We start from the raw sequence: 19,598 nt of genomic DNA, 5'->3' as shown, positions 1-19,598 counted from the left end.
AAAGCTAAATCTTTGTAGATGATTTTGATAGCGATTCAGATGGTTGATCAACTAACAAATTGTTTAATTAAAATTTATTTAACTTTATTTATTTTTTTTTAAATTTTTTTATTTATTTATGATAGTCACAGAGAGAGAGAGAGGCAGAGACATAGGCAGAGGGAGAAGCAGGCTCCATGCACCGGGAGCCCGATGTGGGATTCGATCCCGGGTCTCCAGGATCGCGCCCTGGGCCAAAGGCAGGCGCCAAACCGCTGTGCCACCCAGGGATCCCATTTATTTAACTTTAAAGAGGAATCTTTCCTTCCCCTGTTTTTATTTTTTAATGTTCAATCAGGCATTATTTGGTCCTAATTGAATACATTTTTGAAGCACTTTTTCTGGAAGAAATCTACACCAAGTTATTGCTAGGTTCTCTCACCTTTTTCATTTTATGCTAAAGTTAATGGTTCATAAAAAGGATGTGTTCTGCAGGCATTGATTATGAATATTGGAAATTAGAAATAGTCTTGGACCCTTTTGGAGAATCTGCAGCTGGATTGTTGGCAAAATCTGGTCTTTGTTGAGGAACAGAGTCTAAGTCACACATTTGGGTGTCCACCACAAATCTGAGAGACTAAATAAATACCCAGTGCAAGTGAAAATGATAGTCCTTGTGCACTTTGCAGTGACTTTCTCTGTATGATAGGGAGGAGGAGAGGAGAAAGCCTGAAAATGCTGCACTAGCAAAATGCCCAGTATGTGGACCCAAAGACCTTGCAGTGGTGTGGAAGGCAGAATAAGGGCCTTCTCAAAAATGTCCACACTCTATTCCCAGGAACCTGTGAATATGTTACCTTCCACAGTAAGAGGAATTTTGAAGATGTGATTAAAAGTGTGCACCTAGAGATGGATAGGGACCTTATCCTGGATTATTCAGGTGGACCCGATATAATCTGGTTTGGTCATTGAAGGATGTCGTGGAAGAAGAGGGAAAGATTCAAAGTGTGAGAGTGCTCGCTTTTGAGAAGGGGGAGGGGACAGTGAACCAAGGAATGTGGGTGTCCTACAGAGGCTGCCAATGGCCCTCAGCTATTTTCTAGGAAGGAGACAAAGATCTCAGTTCTGCTGTAGGAACTGAATTCTGCCAATCACTTGTATGAGCAAGAAAAAGGGTCTTCCCTGGAGCCTCCAGAAGGGAACACAGTCCTTCTAGTGCCTTTATTGCCGCCTGATAAGACCCTCAGCAGACATTTGACCTATAAAACTGTAAGCCATTAATTTTGTGGTAATTTGTTAGAGCAGTGATAGGAAACAAATACAGATGTTATGGAATAAATAAAAAAGATTGAGCGAGCAGCCTCATTTGGGTAGGTCAGCTTCAGCACTTGGGAGGAACTGCCACGTGGAGTAAGGCAAAGCATTATTGACAACTCAGGCAAACGTCCAGGTCTGTTAAAATAATGAATAAAGGCCACATGCACACGAGTCAGATTTGTTACATGTTACTGTAGAATACAACTTTTCATTTTCAGACAGGCCTAGGAGATAGGAAATATAGCCTTTTTTGAGGTATTTATAAAAAAATAATTTTCAAATTATTTTAGCGAACTATTTTCTTGTTTTTGGGTAAATGCCATATGTAAATATATCGATTGCAGTTGCTCAAACTCAAACAATTTGTCATGGAAAAATGGTGTGCCTAGCAATTAGGTCAAGTTTTTTTGCTTTTTATATTTTTAGATCAAGTTTTGTACCAACTTCTTTGCTTTTTTCCAATGTAGCTATTTGAATTCTCTGCAAAATGAGTGCTTGAGTGTCATCTTTTTAGCTCACTTACTTTTAGTTCACCATCTCTCCTTTTCCCTGGCTGCCTTCTTGGGTCTCCTGAAATCACCTATTTGTTCATTAGGATCCTATGTCTGGGGTCCTCCTGAGCATGCAGAATTCTGTCCAGGTGTACTCAGGGCTTGCACAGGGATGTAATGCGAAGGCCCAGAGGCATCTGACTGGCTGTGTCTGGGTTATTGCTAGGTTTAAATTGTACTGTAATTTTTCAAAATATTCATTTTTTGAGAGTTCAAACTGCTCTGAGAGGCGAGATCTAGGAGTCCATGAAAGTTATGCTTACATAGACATAGTGAGGTCCATCCTGCAGTACATCCTGCATTGACTAATAGGCACAGGCTGTTATGTTTGTGCTGTGTATTGTGTTGGGTTGCATATTAGCTAGACAGAGCTTTCCCTCCTAAGGCCCAGACAGAACATTTCAGGCCTATTATTTATGGACTGAATTGTGTCCCCCTCTCCAAATTCATATATTGAAGCCCTAATCCCTGATGTGACTAAATTTGGATATAGAGCCTGTTAGGAGGTAAATTAAGGTTATATGAGCTCATAAAGGGTGAGGTCCCACATGATAGGACTAGTGTCCTTATAAGAAGAAGAGACCAGAGATCTCTCTGTGTTCACAGAGGAGAGACTACGTGAAGACATTGCAAGAAAGAAGTTGTCTGTAAGTCAGGAAGAGAGATCTTGCCAGCAATTGAATTTACTGACACCTTGATCATGGATTTCTAGCCTCCAGAATTGTGAGAAGATAAATTTCTGTTGTTTAAGCCACTCAGTCTGTGGTGTTGCGTTATAGAAGCCCTAGAAGATTAATATAAGACCACTTCTGGGAGTCTGCATTTCATCCTGGGAAGTCTTTGAAGCAAATTAAGCTTGGGACATATAGCATCATCCATTTCTCATTTGAAAGCAAATACCTTTGGCTCTTGTGTAAATGGTGACATAAAAAGGAGGGCAAGAGTGGAAGTGGAAAGTCAGCCAGGAGGCTCCTATAGTGGTCCCTGGGGGAGACAATGACTCTTTTTACCATTTGATTGTGTAAAGCAGAAATGACAACTCTAAATTGGCAGTTGGTAACATATTCTGATTGTGCAGTTTATAACATATGAAGATAAGAATATGCATTAACAATAGCACAGAGAGTGGGGACTTGGGGCTAATAGATTCATAGTGTTGAAATTAATACATATTATGTAAGGTGTTATACTATTAACATTAAATTGATAGTGATAATTGTATTATTCATGATGTAACCTTTAAGTTAACATGAAAAAGATGCAGAGATATATGGCTAAAAAGCCAATAAAGGAATTTAAATGAAATACTAAGGATATTTCATTAGCTCAAAATGGGGTAAAAAAGAAGGGATAGAGAAAAGAGAGATGGGGCTATGACAAATCAAATAGCAAAATATTAAACTAAAATCAAGCTATATCTAAAATTATATTCAATATAAATGGAATGAATATGCCAGTTAAATGATGGAGGTTTTCTGACAGGAGGGGGGGAAAAAAAGCAAGATCCAATTAAATCCTATCTATAGAAACATACTTTAATTATAAAAACAGATAAAAAGTGACAGCAAAAGGATGGGGAAAAGATATGCCATGAAAGCAGTAAACATGAGAAAGATACAATGACAATGTTAATATTAGACAAGATAGACCTTGAGACAAAAATTGATAAAGAAGGACATTTTACAATGAAAACAATGCCAGCTTATCAAAAAGGCATAACAATTATTAATACATATGTGTTTAATAATAGAGCTTCCAATTACATGAAGCAAAAATAGTCAGAATTTAAGGGAAAATAGTTGCAAAATCATAATTGGGGATATTAGCATGCTTTCTCAATAAGTAAGACAACTAGACATAAAAATCAATAAAGAATAGAAGATATGAACAGTGCTATCAACTTCCTTGATCTAATTGTTTACAAAACTCAACATTCTGTAGCTAGAATACACATCCCTTTCAAGTGCCATGGAGCTCTCAAGATGTATGCTGAGCCATAAAACAAATCTCAAGAAATTTAAATTGATGCAACTAGTTGGAAGTATCTATTAAAGCTAAACTTATGCTTATCCTGTAGATCAGCAAACCTATTTATAGATATTTACCATTGAGAATTGAATCTATCAAAAGACAAGCACAGGATTATGCACAGCAACTTTATTCATAATACCTTAATTCTAGAAAGCAGCTAAATGCCCATCTGCTGGAGAATATAGACATAGTGGTATATTCATTTAAGACAATATAACATAGGTGGGAAAATAAACTTTTGCTACACGGGACAATTATCATTGCAGATCTGATGAAAAGCCCAAGAATCCAGTTCTAAATCTAGTCATACTGTATGATTCCATTTTGTGAAGGTCAAGAACAGGCAAAATAAATCAACAGTTGTAGAAGGTGGAAGAATTGGAATATCTGTCACTTCCTGGGATGGGAGACATTGCCTGGAAAGGGTACAAGGGAACATTCTACATGCTGACAATTTATATCTTCCATAGGTAGAAGTGAAGTCCACGTCAAGACAACTGACTGGTCTGGTTCAGAAGGTCAGCCTCCACCCAGCAAAATCAGCTTTATAAACAATATGAGTCATAACGACCTTGGTTCCCCAGTCAGTATTCCTCAGGGCTCCCAGGTGGTCCCCACAGTAGATCATATCTCTGCATCCTTTTCCCCTCACCCATGCATTATTTCCAAATATGATGTCTTATACTACGTGCTCCCTTGGAATTAAGCTTGAAAACAGGTGATCTTTGTACTAATCTTATAAAGAGATTTTATTTATTTATTTATTTATTTATTTATTTATTTATTTATTTATTATAGTCACAGAGAGAGAGAGAGAGAGAGGCGGAGACACAGACAGAGGGAGAAGCAGGCTCCATGCACTGGGAGCCCGATGTGGGATTTGATCCCGGGTCTCCGGGATCACGCCCTGGGCCAAAGGCAGGCGCTAAACCGCTGCGCCACCCAGGGATCCCATAAAGAGATTTCTTGACCAAATTTCTGATTGAATCAATCTTATAATGAGGCCTTTTAGAATAAATCATAATTGCATTTATTTTTAAAGATTTAAAAAAATTTAATCTCTACACTCAGTGTGGGACTTGAACTCACAACTCACTGCTCATCAGCTGAGCCAGTCAGGTGCCCCTATAATGAGACCTTTTGATTGACCTTAAAATGCATTGGTTAGAACTCTTTAGGAGCACAAACCTTCCCAAACTGAATATTGACTAATCTTTGCAGCATGGCCTTGATGGGCAAAACTTTTTGGACAGTTGAACTTGTGAAAAATAATTTTTTAATAAAGGATTTCTTATTTTTCATACATTTCTTTCCAGTGGGTGCCCCTTCGTGACTTCCCTTCCTGTTATTCCAGGTATGTCTAGTAGGAGGCATCTCTTCACATAAGCCCAGACAAGCTCAGACAGCCTTGCATAGAGCTTTTGATAGAAATGGATTATTACACATTGTGATTTTCCCAAGGTGCTACAGTTGTTACCAGTGGGAGAGTCTTGGTTTTTGGATTCCCTGGGGAAGATTTATGTGAGGATTTGCGTTTGAATAAAGACAGCCAGAAGGAAAGTAGTAAGCACAGAGCAGTTTATTAAGGACAGTGTACTCTCAAGATGGGGAACGGACAGACCCAGAGATGGCATCTGCACTGGGGTTAGGGATGTCTTTTATGTTTGCAGAGGTTATGGGTCACTGCCAGGGTGGTCTCTGACTGAAGTGGTTTCCAGTTACCTAAGGGACTCCTCCTATTGGTTGGGAGGGAGAGTTTTTGGCCCTACAAGATTCTTGCCAGAACTGTCATGGTCATCTTCAGGATGGGGGAGGGAGCAGGGTAGTCAGAACCACAGAGTAAATATAGTATACTGAAGCTATAGATTACCCTAGGGCAGAGGTTGAATAAGAGAGTGCATGGTCTGCACTTGTATCTCTTGGTCTATCAGCTCTGGGATGTTGGAAGCCATAAAGCCAGGATGTTAAGAGCCACAAAATCAAGATGTTGGGCCCTCAGACTTCTAATCTTCATCTATTTATCACTACCTTTGCCTCTAGCTCCTGCCTAGCTGCCTACTCTATCAATAGTAGCTTTACGGATATCAAATAAGTCTTATACACATAGGTGTGTGATAGTATAGCATGTGTTAGTATAACAAGTGTTAGAGTCAGACCTGAATGTAGACAGTGTCTTTGTTATCAGGTGCTGTGCAATGTTAGGCAAGTTACTAAAACTCTCTGAGCTTCAGTTTCCTTATCTGTATTATGTAATTAATAATCATTGCCTCATAGGGTTATTGTGAGGTTAAACATCTAGAATGGTGTTAAGCATATTGTAAGGGCTCAGTAAATGATGGTTTTATTACTTTATGATGATGATAATGCTGCTGCTGGTGATGCCATTAAACTCAGTGGAATTCTGACCTCCTCCTTCCATAAATATAGGCAAAACATCAGCACACAGTTATGCACAATTAAATGAGTTCTTTTGCTCCTACTTTCTGGATAATGGGACTTATAAATTCTTCATAAAGCACTTTAGATTCTGGAACTAAAGCTCTAAAGAAGTCTAATGACTAAATAAAATTTAAATGCCATTAGTACTTCACATAATTATCACAAAGTGCCAGAGGGATATTTGGAAAATAAATAAATTGAGTTGGCTATTTTGTTCTCTTCAAGATTTCTACCAAGATGTTAATGGACAGAAAAACATTAAAAATATTGTATGAAATTTATTTTTGTTCTAATTTTTTAAAATTTCACATTGCTTAGCTGGGGAGGATGTGACTATAAGCAAGTTTCAGTGTAGTTTATTAGCTTTTAGAATCAGAGTTAGCTCTCTGAATTACCTAATTACACTCAACCTCAGTGCTGTTGACATTCTGCACAATCACTATAGAACAATGCATGTGTGGCATGTGTACATATAGTTTAATCTGACAGAGTTGTTCTTTCTCAATGTCTGGGGAATTTAGGGACCATTGTAAAAATCATTGGCATAGAAACTCAAAGTGTTTTTCTCTTTTTAAATGACAATATTGCACTTATACAGCATATATGGACAAGGGGCTGGGAAGAGGGTATAGGGCACTATTGTTAAAAAATAAAATGATTAATACATATTTGTTATAAATTCTGTTATTATCATCAGTGAGAGAGAAGATTGAATTACATGTTTATGCTTATGTCTGAAAGAAGCAGGAATTTGAGTCAAGTGAGCCAATGGCTATATTTTATTTATTATTATTTAATTTGTGCAAGAAGCTACTTTAAACACTTTACATATATTATCTGATTTAATCTTTTAGTACCTCTTTGAGGAGGTGCTCAGTGGAAAATACTGTGTTTTTCAACAACAAATACTTACCATTTACTATTTATTATATTATACTATAAATATAATATTTATTATATTATTTAATATGCAGGATATTGGGAATTCAGCAATGGTTAATACATGTTTTCTGTTTTCTGAAGTCTCACAAAGGGTGGGGATCACCCTTATATAAATGGAAATAATGTAGTTTGTAATAAGTAGGGATACTAAGAATAAAGAAATATCAGTATTGATTTCTAAGCAAAATTGATTTGTAGGTAGGCATTCTTGAAACAGTTAACTATATTACTTTGGGGTTGAAAGATTCCCCAAGATTCAGATTGTAGGGCACGGATGACTCAGACCTCATCTGCTATCAAAGATTTAGTGAATATGTACTTTGCACATCTGTGCAAGGCATTGTGCTATGGCATATGGTGTGCACAGCCATGCCCAAGGAGAGGGACCTGAAAGATAATGATCTGGATGTGCTTACCTGGCTCCCTTTTCCACTTGGGATCTACCCAGGATCACAGATGGACCCTGGAGGGTGTGTTTCTGGTGGTGGTATTTCCTGAGATGTCTCTGAAAGAGGGCAAGTGCAGTGGACTTAATTATCTACAATGATGGCCCAAGCCTCTCCTCTGCCAGCAGATGGGAGCAATCTCAGAAAAGAGCTACCATTGTCTGCTCCCTCTGATCTTTGGCCCTTGGACAGACTTTCTCATTGTTTAAATCTGCACAGACCTAGAGAGCAACTGGCCAGAGGGGCTGAATTATATATCCCCTTGTCTGGAGGGGACATCTGTGTCCTAACAGCTCTAGGGAGTCTTAACTCTGTCATCTTCCACAGGGCAGCAATTTGCTGCTCTGACTCTGGCAAGAGCTGTTTTGTTGTTCACTGCCCACTGGTGGCCTGGAGACCTTTGTAGCCTATGTAGACAATGTAGGAATTACAACCATAAAAATGAGGGGGTCAGTGTCATTCTTGAAAGACAGTGGATCTCAGTCCTTGGGTGCACTTTAGAACTTCTAAAAATACCTATACTTGGGTGCTGTGCAGACCATGAAGTAAAAAAGCTGGGGCTGTAGTCCAAGTATCAGTAGATCTTAAAATCTTCTACTGTGCTTCTAATATATGGCCAGAGTTGCAAATGACTAATTCAGTATGACTCAGGATGAACACACTCAGTAGTTGAAAGAGGTTATTAATTTTGAGGGAAAACCAATGGATAAATAGCATGGAGCATTAGCGCAGAAAAAAATGAATCAAACTTTCAAATAGATGAAATGGAGCAACAACAACAAAATTACTTTCTGAAATTGGATTTCACAATTCAGTAAAAGAACTAAAAAAATAGATTTCCACTGAGAACCCAATTATTGTCTCAGATAACCAAGTGGCATAAGTAGCTTACAAGATAGACAAATAAAAAAGAAATGAAAATCAGAAGTGAAAGATATTTAACCGATGACTAAGAGGGACAAAGAATAAATAGAGGATAGGTAATAATGAAAAAAATAACAGAACCTTTTCAGCGGTAGAAGAATGACTTAGGCTCCATGGCTCCCAAATAGCATTGAAATTAAAGGTAGATGCTCAACCAAGTGGGAGCAAAAGACCAACATATAATTGATCGTTTGGTTTAAGGTCAGAACTCTAAGGATCACATATATAGCCAAGAGATCATTCTTCTCTTAGGAAATTTTTTTTTTTTTTTGAGAATTCAAGATGCAATTGGTATGCCACCATCTATCCTATGTAAGAAATTATTCAAGTATAATACAGAAGGATTGAGTCATCTAAAAGGGTGAGGATAGTATAATATGAATATATGATGTGGGTAGTTAGCCAAGTGGAGGCAGACTTGGAGTAAAAGCATTCTTATAATTACTTTTTAAAAAATATTTTTTACTTATTTATTTATTTATTCATAGAGACATAGAGAGAGAGAGAGAGAGGAGAGGCAGAGAGAGACAGGAGAGGCAGAGACACAGGCAGAGACACCATAGGTGGTTAAGATGCAAAGTACAAAAGAGAAAATAACTGTTGGTGACAATTAAGACAGTATTACTTAAATGTGCCAGACCGAGGACAAAGAATGACTTGGACCAAGTAAAATTATAGTAGTAAGTTTTAATATATAACTTGTTAAAAAAATGTTAGTGATCAACTCAATAAAAAGCCAGACTACCTTGCATTTTACTTCTGTAATTAAAAGCTTAAAGAAATATATATCCTAAAGAAATATTTTTAGCTTATGTGCAAAGAGCAAGTATAAGTATTATTTTTTGGTTCACAGGCATGTACAATGATCAAATAAGACCATAACACTAAAAAAAAAAAAAAAAAAAACCATAACACTAAAAACTTAGAGATTTTGCAAGTCACAGTTTTTATTATGGCCAATAAAACTAGAAACCAACAGTGCAATTACTATAAAATTTTGTAATTTAAAAGCACAAACCCTCAATTAGAGAAAAAATTTAAAATATCACAAATTATCTACATAACCAAACAACACAAGATCAGCTTGCATTATGATTTATGTGACATAGCCATCACTTTATTTGGAGAAAATTATTATTATTGTGAAAAGTCATAATAAATATAAACTAGCTTGAGAAACTGGAAAAAGCATGGTAACAATATACTATGAGAATGAAGCTACTGATAATTAGTGATGTAAAAGATAAAATTAAAATTATATTGCCAAAAAAATAAACATACCCCAAAATAGGGGTCTTTAGAAAAAGCAAAAGGAGAATATGAAAAGATAAGATATACAAAAGTACAGTTGACTGTGAATAAATAAACAATTTATAAGAACATTACTTCTGTCTTTCTGAGGATCATACTTGATTGATAACTGGTTTCCTATTTTAATATTCTGGGTGTTGTGCCCAAGATCGCGAATCTGAGAAACCACTAAGGAGCCAACACCGATGCAAACACACGAGGGTTTATTTACAAGCTCGAGTCTGGGTCCAAGTATACCCAACACAGTGGAGCAGGGACTTGGACCCCGAGACTAAGAGGCTTAGCAACTTTATAGGGGCCAGTGGCCAATGGGGTACGCAGAAAGTTGCACAGTCATGCTGGTCCACTCGCAGGTGGCCAATTGAATTACATTTTACCTTAAAGTATCCATTTGAACTGGCCTATCACTGAGCCAATTTCTGATTAGGGTGTGCCCTGGTCTTTGACTAGGGCCGGGCAGTGCCCTAAGTAATAAGCAGGTCAGCACAAGGCGGGTGCAGCACAAAATAGTCCTGCTCTGCTTGTCCAGGGGTAGGGGATTTTGTTAAATTTCCTGGGTCCCACATTCTCCCCTTTTTCAGAGGATCCTATGTAGGACCCAATTATGGGTCCAGGTTGCTCTCAGAGTGAGCCAGGGGAATGATTAAACCAGGATTCTCACCATCCTTGTTGCTGTTCTCGCTCTCATTTACATTTAAGGCAGCACATACCCCCCCCCCCACACCTTTGTTGTAAGAAGACTAATTCTAATTTCCTTCTACTTTGAAGGACAACCTTGGACTAGGGACTCTTGGAGGTGGGAAATAAGTGAGAACGGCGCAGTCTTAGCTTTAGGGGATTGTCCTTGTCTGGTTGGCTTTTCCATTCTGTAACAAAGTCCTTGAGAACGGTGTGCGGGTCAGCTGGCCGGACGTGTGTGTAGTGGACCCAGGGAGTAATCCTGTCGACCTTGAGAGCGGTGGGAGTGGTCAGGATCATGAGGTAGGGTTCCTTCCAGTGAGGTTGAAGTGTCTGGTGTTGGTATTTCCGCATGTATACCCAGTCACCTGGCCGATATCGATGGGGGTCCGGGGGTGGCCCAGTCTCGTAGAGGGCTCTCAGCTTAGGCCACACCTGCTCATGGGTTCGTTGTAACATTTGGAGGGAGAAAAGAAGTTGGTGATCATCAAATTCAGCAAGCACCTCAGGTTTTAAATTGGGGATAACAGGTGGAGGAAGACGGAACATGATTTTGTAGGGAGCCAGTCCCATCTTATATGGGGAGTTCCTCACCCTATATAGGGCAAAGGGGAGGAGAGTCACCCAGTCCCTGCCAGTCTCCAGGGCTAATTTAGTTAAGGTCTCCTTTAATGTTTTGTTCATCCTCTCGACCTGTCCTGAGCTCTGGGGCCTATATGCACAATGTAATTTCCAATCTGCCCCAAGTACTAGTGCCACTCCCTGTGTTACCTTAGATATGAATCCTGGGCCGTTGTCTGACCCAATTCTAACGGGAAAACTATACCTCGGTACGATGTCTTCCAGCAGTTTCTTGGTCAGGATCTGTGCTGTTTCATGTTTGGTGGGAAATGCCTCTGTCCATCCTGAAAAAGTATCTACAAACACTAGCAAATACCTATACCCGTATTTTCCAGGTTTTACCTCAGTGAAGTCCACTTCCCAGTAGGCTCCTGGGTGGTCCCCTCGGAGCCAGGTGTCTGGGTTATATCCATGGGCGGAGGCATTTGTTAATTGGCATGCACGGCAGCTTGCCACAATCTGTTCGATCTTTGCTCGAGAGTCTTTAATAGTGATCTTTGCATGTAGTATGAGGTCTTCCATCTTCCTTGTTTCCATGTGAGTACTCCGATGCATTTTGGATAGGACTCGCCATCCTAGTTCCTCTGGCAAGATGATGCTGGAGTCTGAGCCCTCTACCAGCCATGCAAGCACTGGGTCATAGGCAAGCATTTGATCCAGTGTAAGTCAGCATCAGTATAGTTGGGGGTGTCAGGCAGGGTCAGTGCCCCCGGATCAGGTAGCATGGTAGCTAAGACCTGGGTCTCCAGAAGGGCTGCCTCTTTTGCTTTTAAATCGGCTAGCCGGTTTCCCCTGGCTACTGGCGTGTCTGCCTTTTGGTGCCCCGGACAATGGATGATGGCTAGGGCCTTGGGCAGCCAGAGGGCCTTTAGGAGTTCAAGAATCTCTGTTTTGTTTTTAACAGTCTTTTCCTCTACTGTCAGAAGCCCTCTCTTCCTGTAAAGGGCTCCGTGGATGTGAGCGGTGGCAAAGGCATACCTGCTGTTGGTGTAGATGTTTATTTGTTTACTGTTTTTCATGGTCAGCGCCTTGGCCAGTGCCATCAGTTCTGCCCATTGAGCCGACATTCCGGCTGCCAGTGGCTCTGCCCAGACAGCCTCCATCTCCATGGTTACGGCTCCCCCGCATATCTGAGTCCTTCTTGGACAAAACTGCTGCCGTCCGTGTACCAGGTGGCGTCCGCATTCGGCAGTGGCTGGTCCTGGAGATCAGCTCTGATTCTGTGTACCTGTGCCAAAATTTCTTGACAGTTGTGCAGAGGGGGGTCCCAGTCTGGGTTAGGGAGTAGCGTTGCCGGATTCAGGGTTGTTGGTGGCTTAAATAAAATTCTGGTAGGGTTTAGCAGTAGGCTCTGATAATGGGTCAGACGGGCATTGCTGATCCAGCGGATTGGAGGCTGTTTGAGTACCCCTTCAATAGCATGTGGGGTGGTAACATGCAGTTCTTGCCCCATGGCCAGTTTGTCTGTGTCCTTGACTATAGTGGCCACCGCAGCAATAATTTTTCAGCATAGGGGCCATCCAGCAGCCACCGTGTCCAGCTTTTTGGAGAGATAGGCTATGGGTCTTTTCCAGGGACCTAAGTACTGGACAAGGACCCCTTTTGCCACCCCGTCTTTCTCGTCCACATACAGGTAGAAGGGCTTGGCTGGATCGGGCAACCCAAGGGCCAGGGCAGACAGCAAGGTCTTTTTAAGGTTATTAAAGGCTCTGTTCATGGCCTCAGTCCATTTAAAATTTTGCTGGTGCCTGGTGGCCTCATAGAGGGGTCTGGCCATCTCGGCAAAACCCGGAATCCATAAGCGACAGAACTCTGCTGACCCCAGGAATTCACGTACCTGGCGGACGGTTTGCGGCTGTGGGATTCTTAAGATGGTTTCCTTCCATGCATCCGTCAACCATCTTTGTCCATCTTTTAATTTGTACCCAAGGTAGCTCACCTCTGTTCTGCAGATCTGGGCTTTTTTAGGTGAGGCCCGGTATCCTAGGGCCGCTATGGTCTGGAGCAAGTCCCTGGTGCCTCACAGGCATGTGTCCTGGTCCTCCACCGCCAACAGGATGTCATCTACATACTGTAATAAAGTCAAATGAGGGTGCTCGGAACGGAACTCACCCAAGTCTTCGTGTGAAGATCGAAGATGGTCGGTGAATTTTTGAATCCTTGTGGTAGTTTAGCCCAGGTGAGCTGGCCATTGATGCCTTTCTCAGGGTCCGTCCATTTAAAGGCAAAGAGGTCTTGGCTCTTGGGCGCAAAAGGCAGGCTGAAAAAAGCATCTTTTAAATCTAATACCGTATACCAAGTTTTGTCTGGAGGCAAGGTGGAGAGGAGGGTGTATGGGTTTGGGACCGTAGGGTGCATATCCTCTACTCGCCGGTTGACTTCACTCAAGTCCTGGACTGGCCTGTAATTGTTAGAGTGTGGTTTCTGAACCGGCAGCAAGGGAGTGTTCCATGCGGATTGGCAGGGCCTTAAGATGCCCGAATCCAGTAGTCGCCGTATGTGAGGTGGGATTCCCTTTCGTGCTACTAGAGGCTGGAGTATTGGCGGACCCTGACAGGGTCTGCCCCTGGCTTTAGTTTTATGTATATGGCCGGTCGATGCTGGGCCAGCCCGATTCCCCCAGTTTCTGCCCACGCTTGGGGAAATTCCCGCAGCCAACGGTCAATGTCAGTCATTTGGGCTGAGGGCATTTGGTGGAGACGATATTCGTCTTCTAAACTCAGGACAAGCACCTGAATCGGGTGCCCCTTCTTGTTTAGCACTTTTGCCCCTTTGAGGTGGAAGCAAATTTGTGCCCCCGAGCAAATCCCGACCTAACAGCGACACTGAGGGATGACCATGAAGGAGTGGGATACCCGGCCCGTGCCCAGATCCACAGTTCTTCGGGTAGTCCGTGAGTATTGTTTGGTGCCCGTGGCCCCTTGCACCCATGAAGTTTTGTTTGCCAATTTCCCTTGGGGTTGTAATAAAACCGAATGTTGTGTGCCCCAGTGTCCACTAGGAATTCAACAGGTTGCCCCTCCACTGTAAGAGTTACCCTGGGCTTGAGGAAGGGTGCCGAACCCTGACTCCCCTAATTGTCCAGGTCCTCCATTTTTAAGATCTTGGCAGGGGCCTTAGATCTTTTGTTAGGGCAGCTTTTCACCCAATGGCCCTCCTCTTTGCATTGGTTTTTGTTCAGCTTAGGGTGCTCCCGACGGGGACCAGGGCCATCCTCCTTACCTGTCCCTGAAGCCAGCTTCTTGAGGTGTTCCGTCTTTCCTGTGGGTCGTCCATGGTTGTGGCCAGCAGGATCTTGGCCAGGTTTCGGGTCTGCCGGTCACTTAGTTTGGTTTGTTGTTCTTCCGGACTTTTTCTATTATTATAGACTCGTTCTGCCACTATCACTAAGTCCTGCAAGCTCTTCTCTCCCAGTCTCTTTACTCTTTGCAATTTCTTTTTAACATCCGGAGCGGCCTGGTTAACAAAAGCCATTGCGGCCTTTGTTTCCGGGGCTTCTGGGTTCATAGGGGTGTACTGCCTAAAAGCCTCTATGACTCTCTTTAAGAAGGCTGCTGGACTCTCATCCTTACCCTGCCTCACATCATAGACCTTGGCCAGATTGGTAGGCTTGCGCGTGGCAGCCTTGAGACCTGCCGTTAGAGTCTGGTGGTAGACCCGGAGTCTCTCCTTACCTTCAGCTGAGTTGTAGTTCCAGGTGGGGCGGGATAAAGGGAAGGCAGCATTTATGAGGTCTGGGTTTTGAGTCGGCTGTCTGTCCTCTCCCAGGACAGACTTCCGGGCTTCCACCTGAATTCGTTCTCTTTCCTCGGTGGTGAAGAGAACCTGCAAGAGCTGTTGGCAATCATCCCAAGTAGGCTGGTGGGTAAAGAGAACAGTATCTAAAAGCCCGATTAGATCTCTCGCATTATCAGAGAACTTTGCATTTTGGGTTTTCCAATTATATAAATCACTGGTGGAGAACAGCCAATATAACATTAGCTGTTCGTCAGTCTCATCGGGGGGCCCCATGGAGCAGAGAGGAAGGGCGGTGGAGTCAGCCGGCCCCGCATTCGGAGGTGGGGCCGTCCGGTGGGTCTGACTGTGTGTCCCCGCTGCTGGCCTGCGCACAGGGACTCCCTCGTCAGGGAGGGGTGGCACCCCTTCTGCAGCCCCCGATGCCTCCAATGGAGGGGTGGAAGCGGGGGGGGGGGGGTGTGGGGGTGGGGAATGCCCAGTAGGGCGGCGGGAGAATCCGATCCTGCGGGGAGGAATCCTGGAAGACCGGACGAAGGGGTGCTTTGGGCATAGAGTCGGTCTCCTTTTTGGCTTTCCGCAGGGCTAGAATCTCTGTGGGTCCTGCTTTGGGGGGTAAAAATGGTTTTAGCCAAGAAGGAGGATTCTCGATCATGTCCCGCCAGATCAGCATGTTAGGGCACCTGGTCAGAGTGGCCGTCTGGTTTGTCCCTGAAGATCACGGTCTTAACTTGTAAGATAATAGGTAGGTGAAAAGTTCCTTCTTGGGGCCATCCCACGTCAAAGGTTGGCCATTCTGATATACAATAAATGTGGAATCTTTTTCTCCGTATGTCTATGCTCAGAATATGAGCTCTTTCCCTAACATCCGAGAAGTGAGAGAGCGTAAGAGATAGGGGAGTGGTTTCTGTCTCCCCCATTATGTCCCCAATCCACACCAAGACACAGACAGTAAAGACGATTAACAAGGACCCAACAACACAGATAAACGTGCAAACAGTAACAAGAACAAGGTAACAGACAAACGTTCCGTGCGGCCACGGAGATAAAACAGAAAGTAACCTGAAGGGCTGGCAGCCGGCCCTCCTTACAGATGAGGACCCCGTCCTCCAGGCAGGGGCAAGGGACATCTCCTCCATCTCCCGCCAGCACGTCCGCCTAAGCCAATGCCGACCCAATACAGATTGGAATTCCTATGGGTAAAGTACAGTTTAGAGCTCTCAGAAAATATGCGCGCAAAAGGTGGAAAAAGTTGAGTGCACTCACCACGCGTGAAACCCTCCGGATGGGGTCCTGGAGGTTTCTTGGATCCCGGACGAGCCCCCAAATGTGCCCAAGATCGCGATTCCGAGAAACCACCAAGGAGCCAACACGGATGCAAACACACGAGGGTTTATTTACAAGCTCCAAGCTCAGGCCTGGGTCCAAGTATACCCAACACAGTGGAGCAGGGACTTGGACCCCGAGACTAAGAGGCTTAGCAACTTTATAGGGGCCAGTGGCCAATGGGATATGCAGAAAGTTGCACAGTCATACTGGTCCACTCGCAGGTGGCCAACTGAATTAATTACATTATACCTTAAAGTATCCATTTGAACTGGCCTATCATTGAGCTGATTTCTGATTAGGGTGTGCCCTGGTCTTTGACTAGGGCCGGGCAGTGCCCTAAGTAATAAGCAGGTCAGCACAAGGTGGGTGCAGCACAAAATAGAGTCAGTTCTGCTCTGCTTGTCCAGGGGTAGGGGATTTTGTTAAATTTCCTGGGTCCCACACTGGGCATATTTGTTTCAGCACGGTTCAGCAAACCCTTGACCCCCATCACTGCTGGTACTTCATTTAGGTCTGACAACTTTCTTCATAGTACTAAGGTCCTCACATTGTTTTATATACTTTCAAGTAGTACGCTTTTTAGCTAAAGTAGGGTTGTTTATCATGAATTCCTATAATCAGTTCTACCTTGATACTTCAAGGAGGAATTCACCTAGCAGAGTCAACGTATTTGTTTGCTTGTTTTTCTGAACTGGGAGACTCCCCAGTGACTTCTTTTGCACCAGCTAGATACAAGAAGAACACTCTCTTCTTTAATGATAAATTTGTTTCCAAAACTCAGCATTGTGGAGCAGTTCAATAACAGGTTTTCAGACTATTGCCATTATTGAACTGGTTTTATCAAGCTGGTTGAAATGTGTTTTTATTATAATAGGAATAAATTTCATTATGCTATTGTATTATTCATAAAAATGCATTAAAGGATCTTCAGGTTAGTTGTTGAAACTTTAACAACAACTGCATATAAAAATATACTCCCTCTTGAGTATAAAAATTAGTGTCTCGGGCAGCCCGGGGATGGCTCAGTGGTTTAGCACTGCCTTCAGCCCAGGGTGTGATCCTGGAGACCTGGGATCGAGTCCCATGGAGCCTGCTTCTCCCTCTGCCTGTGTCTGTGCTTCTCTCTCTCTCTCTGTGTTTCTCATGAATAAATAAATAAAATCTTAAAAAAAAATAGTGTCTCAACATGAGGTTCTTGGGAAATGATTGGAAATTGCGATAGTAACTTTTGGTGGGGCATGACTTTAAAATTGACATAAAGCGACTCTAGAGTCAAACACAGAGCCTTTAAATTAAACTGAGCAAAACAACTGCTGATAGGAAAGCCTAACATTAGGTATTATCATTTAAAAATGGCCATTTTGGTATATTGGAAAATCTCCCCCCCACCACCACTTTTTCTGTAGATATTCCCACTTACTACAACTACCTAGGCCTCCAACGCTGGAACCAGCTCCTTTGGCTTAAATAGGTACAAACCTCATTTCCAGTGGCTTGTCCACATATAGCTTTAAATGTACACTTAAAGCAAGCTTTAATAGGTGCTTTGGCTTATATTGATAAACCAGAGGAAAAAAATGGTAGCTTCAACACTTTTTAATTAAAGTATAGCTTTCTTCTTCCACTCCCTACAATTTGACTAACAGATGTTATAATATCTTAGTATTATATTAAGAATCTAATAAAGATTTTGTTTAAAGGAATATTTTAACTCACTGTTTCTGCTACTCAGTGTAGAACCCAAATTTTCTTTAAAACAGAGAAATAAGGTCAGGAATTTTAATACTTCTATTCTGCAAGACATATGTCCACTGGATCTTATTTTGTATTTTTTTGTTTTTCTCTTCCTCCAAAGCATGAAATTAAAAAGCTGAAGTAAAATGAGTAAGTGATGGGGTCTACAATTTTAGTTCATTTGTTGTAGTATTTTAAGTTAAATTGTGTTTGAATATTGTTATTATCATCTGTGTATTTATTCTTACATGCTTACAGAGAGACAAATTTTTTTCCTGTTGAAATCCTTGAATTTGTAACTTAAACCTTGAGTTATGGCAGATAAAATTATCTGAATTGCTGTAATGCACTTACCACAAAGCTCCATTTGTTTATGCAGCAAGATGGAGAGGATACAAAATGATATTTATTATTTAAGAGATGATGTATCAAGCAAGAAACACATATAAACTAATACATATATTTTCAGGTGTTTAAATGAAAAATAAATGCTAAGCTGAAATGTTTGACGGTCCAAGAAGCAATTTATAATGAGTATATGATAATATCATAGACTTTACTCCTACTTTACATCACTAAGTCTGCATAGGTTGATCTTAAATTCAGTGGAAAAGTTTTTAACTCTTTAAGTTGTCGTGTCTCATCTTGATCCTTCCCTAGGAAAGGGAATTAGGTTGTTTAGTATCTTTATAAAATTGTCATACATTTCTGTATTTTTCCTTCAAAGCAACAGCAATAATAGTTTATAGAATGCTTTCATGTACACATAATTCTGAGGATTATTGTTCTGATTTAATGACTTGATAAGAACATGCATCTATCCAGTGAAGAGCTGGAAACTGAGGAACTGCTTTGGGATTTAGGATGCAAAGCATGTATAATTTCATATGTTCATAGATAAAATAGATAAGCTGTCACAGAGTGATTATGTGCATATGGGAATGTTTGTTATTTTTATCGGGCCCCTGTAGCTAGCTTCACTTCCTTTCCTACCTAGCTCCGACACGTTCTTCAGTTGAACTTCAGTTCTTAGAAATATTGTTCACTTTTTTTGATCCTATTGTCCTTTCATCATGTTTGCTTGGCAAAATCCCAACTATACTTCAATCTAATTGTCCATCTTATTTAAACCTATACCTAGATTATCCAACACTGCTGGCCATAGATGTTAATATCTATTAGTTCATAAACTCTGTCCCATGCAAGGGTGAAGAACTGTGTCATGGAAATATCATGGATGTCATTTCTCTATTCTCTGACTTTTGATATCCCTTCATAACTTATTGTTTTTTGGCATCTGCTATTCGCATGACATGGACATAGGAATATATTTTATTTTAAACTTATGATGTATCTTTAACCTAATCTTGGAGCTAATATTTTGAAAAGTACATGTTTTCCAAAAGAAGTGCAAGATACATAATAAAACACATTATGTAAAGCTTCTATCACCAAATAATATAGAACACAAGTCAACTTATCTCTAAATTGACAAGTGAAATAATTCCATAGACTATGTTCCTGAACCTTCTTGCTTAGGGAAAAATTCTAAAGTGCCAGA

General features: G+C 41.5%; 1 pseudogene; it reads right to left on the bottom strand.

Moving 5' to 3' along the window:
* Positions 1 to 9,593: 9,593 nt before the first annotated feature.
* Positions 9,594 to 15,166, bottom strand: LOC112646672 (uncharacterized; annotated as a pseudogene).
* Between the last annotated feature and the right edge of the window lie 4,432 nt (positions 15,167 to 19,598).

Source organism: Canis lupus, chromosome 5 (assembly GCF_003254725.2).
Source record: "Canis lupus dingo isolate Sandy chromosome 5, ASM325472v2, whole genome shotgun sequence".
NCBI classification, from domain to species: Eukaryota; Metazoa; Chordata; class Mammalia; order Carnivora; family Canidae; genus Canis; species Canis lupus.
Note: the sequence above shows the minus strand (reverse complement) of the source record. Positions and strands in the feature narration are given on the sequence as shown.